The following is a 4,958-nucleotide window of genomic DNA, read 5'->3' on the forward strand; positions in this document are numbered from 1 at the left end:
ACTCCTCAAGTAGACTTGCACTGATTGGATGAGAGAGGGGTCCCGAACCGGAACGGCTGTGCGGCCCATCGGCGCGCTGATTGGTGCACATACACGCCACTCATTAAATACGTTACCTTACTGGGTGAGATTGACGCCTTCTGGAGGGTGGGACTTCGGGGCGCCTTGTCTCAATAGGCTTCGGCGTCAACACGCTTCTGGGCCCGCGCTGACGCGGCTCGGGGGCGTGGCCGGGCTGAGCGGCGAGGGAGGCGGGGCTGCGGCTGGCTCCGCGCTCGGGGGCGTGGCTGGGGCAGGTGTTTGCTGGGCAGCGCCGGCCCCGGGGTCTCCGCCGCCCCGAGCGACAGGCTGTCCGGCCTCCCCGCCCCCGCGGCTCCATCGCGTCCCCGGCCTGCCCCAGACCCCCCGCTCCGCCTGCCCCCCGGGCGTGCTGCATCCCCCCATTGCCCCCTGCGGGTCCCCCCCCACACTCCGCCTGCCCCCCCGGGCGTGCTGCACCCCCCCATTGCCCCCTGCGGGTCCCCCCACCCCCCCGCTCCGCCTGCCCCCCCCAGGCGTGCTGCACCCCCCCCATTGCCCCCTGCGGGTCCCCCCCCCACACTCCGCCTGCCCCCCCCGGGCGTGCTGCACCCCCCCATTGCCCCCTGCGGGTCCCCCCACCCCCCCGCTCCGCCTGCCCCCCCCCGGGCGTGCTGCACCCCCCCATTGCCCCCTGCGGGTCCCCCCACGCCCCCGCTCCGCCTGCCCCCCCCGGGCGTGCTGCACCCCCCCATTGCCCCCTGCGGGTCCCCCCCCCACACTCCGCCTGCCCCCCCGGGCGTGCTGCATCCCCCCATTGCCCCCTGCGGGTCCCCCCACCCCCCCGCTCCGCCTGCCCCCCCCGGGCGTGCTGCACCCCCCCATTGCCCCCTGCGGGTCCCCCCACCCCTCCCCTCCGCCTGCCCCCCCCGGGCGTGCTGCACCCCCCCATTGCCCCCTGCGGGTCCCCCCACCCCCCCGCTCCGCCTGCCCCCCCCGGGCGTGCTGCACCCCCCCATTGCCCCCTGCGGGTCCCCCCACCCCTCCCCTCCGCCTGCCCCCCCGGGCGTGCTGCACCCCCCCATTGCGCCCTGCGGGTCCCCCCACCCCCCCGCTCCGCCTGCCCCCCGGGCGTGCTGCACCCCCCCATTGCCCCCTGCGGGTCCCCCCACCCCCCCGCTCCGCCTGCCCCCCCCGGGCGTGCTGCACCCCCCCATTGCCCCCTGCGGGTCCCCCCACCCCCCCGGGCATGCTGCACCCCCCCATTGCCCCCTGCGGGTCCCCCCACCCCCCCCACTCCGCCTGCCCCCCCCCGGGCATGCTGCATCCCCCCATTGCCCCCTGCAGGTCCCCCCCCCGCTCCGCCTGCCCCCCGGGCGTGCTGCATCCCCTCATTGCCCCCTGTGGGTCCCCCCACCCCCCCGCTCCGCCTGCCCCCCGGGCGTGCTGCATCCCCCCATTGCCCCCTGCGGGTCCCCCCGCCCCCCCCGCTCCGCCTGCCCCCCCCCGGGCGTGCTGCATCCCCCCATTGCCCCCTGCGGGTCCCCCCCCACTCTGCCTGCCCCCCCCGGGCGTGCTGCATCCCCCCATTGCCCCCTGCGGGTCCCCCCGCCCCCCCCGCTCCGCCTGCCCCCCCCGGGTGTGCTGCATCCCCCCATTGCCCCCTGCGGCTCCCCCCACCCCCCCCCGCTCCGCCAGCCCCCCGGGCGTGTTGCATCCCCCCATTGCCCCCTGCAGCTCCCCCCACCCCCCCACTCCACCTGCCCCCCGGGCGTGCTGCATCCCCCCATTGCCCCCTGCGGGTCCCCCCGCCCCACTCCGCCTGCCCCCCGGGCGTGCTGCATCCCCCCCATTGCCTTTTGTGACTCCCCTCACCCCCCGCACTCCGCCTGCCCCCTGGGCGTTCTGCATCCCCCCCATTGCCTCCTGCGGCTCCCACCACCCTCCCCCGCTCTGCCTGCCCCCCGGGCGTGCTGCATCCCCCCATTGCCTCCTGCGACTCCCCTCACCCCCCCGCTCCGTCTGCCCCCTGAGCGTGCTGCATCCCCCCATTGCCTCCTGCGGCTCCCACCACCCATCCCCGCTCCGCCTGCCCCCCGGGTCTGCTGCATCCCCCCCATTGTCTCCTGCGGCAGGTGAGCTGAGGCCGTGGGGGCACATTTCTAGGGGCGGCATGGCAGGCGCCAGAATGCTGCCCCTAGAAATGGGCCGCCCCAAGCACCTGCTTGTTTTGCTGGTGCCTAGAGCCAGCCCTGATGGTTAGGGGCATTTTTACCTCAATAGCTGCACTAGCCTACGCTCCCTTACACTAGTGCAAAGCACTATTATATCAGTGTCCATTTTTAAAAATGGCTCCAGAGGTGATCTCGGTAATTACAGGCATGTAAGCCTGACTTCAACACCGGGCAAACTGGTTGAAACTATAATAAAGAACAATATTGTCAGACCTATAGATGAATGTTGTCGGTAGATTCCGGTGTGGTGCTCTGCTCTTGTTCGATAATGATAACAGTCGGCTGCGGGTGTGTTCCCTCTGTGTACTGCCCCAGCTCTGCGCAGATACCTAACGCAGCAGACCCCGAGAGAACGCCTAAAAACCACAGACTAGTAAGATACGAAGGCACCCGAGCCGGGTTTATTGTTGAACGAAGCACAGTAATAGTTCCCTATAGACTCTACAGGGCATACTACAAATTTGTGCTCCCTGGCAATGGACACGGCTCAGTCAGGGGCGGGACACTCCACTGCCCAGTAGGCTGGACATAGATGTGCGCTCCCGGACCTACTTTTATACAGTTGCAGGACAGATTACTCATCATAGTTCAAACGAATCTGTCCATCATGTTGTCCTTTTGACCTTGTCTTTAAGTTGCACCTGCCTGTTCCTTGTTACGTCTGTGGAGTGTTCTGATGCCATCTTGGCGCAAGTTCCTCTCATTAGCCCTTGTGTGTGTGTGCACGTGCTTCTAACAACCTTTTCTTGCCAACTTCTGTGAGTGGGACCTGCCTCACAGCCCAGCTTTGCTTATCACTGGCTGGAAGTACTTTGGTTCAGGCTTTACTTTGGTTCAGGCTTCAGGCCTCAGACTGGGCCTCTGATACAAGAATTTATGTTTCAGGGCCTCCTCTGACTACAATGAACATAATTTGTTGAGGAAGAGTCAACATGGTTTTAGTAAAGGGAAATCATGCCTCACCAATCTACTAGAACTCTTTGAGGGGTCAACAAGCATGTGGACAAGGGTGATCCAGTGGATATAGTGTACTTAGATTTTCAGAAAGCCTTTGATAAGGTCCCTCACCAAAGGCTCTTATGCAAAGTAAGCTGCCACAGGATAAGAGGGAAGGTGCTCTCATGGATTGGTAACTGGTTAAAAGATAGGAAATAAAGGGTAGGTATGGAATGGAGAGAGGTAAATAGTGTTGTCCCCCAGGGGAATGTTCTGGGACCAGTCTTATTCAACAGATTCATAAATGATCTGGAAAAAGGGGTAAACAGTGAAGTGGAAAAATTTACAGATTATACCAAATTACTAAAGATAGTTAAGACCCAGGCAGATAGTTGTGGATAGTTCTCTGAAAACATCCACTCAGCTGCAGTCAAAAAAGCGAACGGAATGCTGGGAATAATTAAGAAAGGGGTAGATAATAGGACAGAAAATATCACGTTCCCTATATATAAATCCATGGTACGCCCACATCTTGAATACTGTGTGCAGATGTGGTCACCCCATCTAAAAAAAAAGATATATTGGAATTGGAAAAGGTAACAAAAATTATTAGGGGTATGGAATGGCTTCCATATGAGGAGAGATTAATAAGACTGGGACTTTTCAGCTTGGAAAAGAGACGGCTAAGGGGAGATATGATTGAGGTCTATAAAATCATGACTGGTGTACAGAAAGTAGATAAGGAAGAGTTGTTTAGTACTTCTCATAACACAAGAACTGGGGGCCACAAAATTAAATTAATAGGCAGCAGGTTTAAAACAAATAAAAGGAAGTATTTCTTCACACAACACAGAGTCAACCTGTGGAACTCCTTGTCAGAGGATGTAGTGAAGGCCAAGACCATAACAGGGTTCAAAAAAGAACTAGATAAATTGATGGAGGATAGGTCCATGAATGGCTATTAGCCAGGATGGGCAGGAACGGTGTCCCTAGCCTCTGTTTGCCAGAAGCTGGGAATGCATGACAGGGGATGGATCACTTGATGATTACCTGTTCTGTTCATTCCCTCTGGGGCACCTGGCACTGACCACTGTCGGCAGACAGGATACTGGGCTAGATGGACCTTTGCTCTGACCCAGTAGGACTGTTCTTATGTTATTTTATTGTGTTTTTAAAGTAAAGTTGTACCAGTGCAAAGCACATGGTACCAATGTCAAGCCCCACTGTACCAGTGTTAAACTCTGTTCCGCCAGTGTAAAGCTCCATTATACCAGTGTAACTGAGGCTACACTGGGCAGGGGGTGTCAGACCACTGGACCCATACCGGTGTAGTTAAAAGTCCGGTTTCCTAGTGTAGAGCATCCCAAAGCAGTAGACCCTCAGCTGGTGTAAACTGCCCTACAGCCACTGACTTCGATGGCACTCTGACACTTTACACCAGCTGGGAATCAGCCCTGCGATGTTTGGAAGTAGAGTAAATAAGTCTCAGGAACTGATTTAATCAGTGCTATTAAAACAGCATATATCTCCCCATGCTCTGGTAACGCCCGCCGGGATCACACTTGGTATTAGCCCGAAACAGATTTGAAGGTGTTTACCTTCTGAGGCTGCTCAGAAGATGGGCTAATCAGCAGGCCCTTCCCCCTCCTGTATCTTGATACCAGTCAGCAATGTGTTCTTGGGGAACCAGTACGCAGTATCTAGACTGTCTGACTCATGAAACAACCCCCTCCCCCAGCCAGTCTCTGCTTGAACCAAAACCGATCAGAG

The sequence above is a fragment of the Lepidochelys olivacea genome (assembly GCF_965140295.1).
Source record: "Lepidochelys olivacea isolate rLepOli2 genome assembly, chromosome: 16".
In the NCBI taxonomy this organism is placed as follows: domain Eukaryota; kingdom Metazoa; phylum Chordata; order Testudines; family Cheloniidae; genus Lepidochelys; species Lepidochelys olivacea.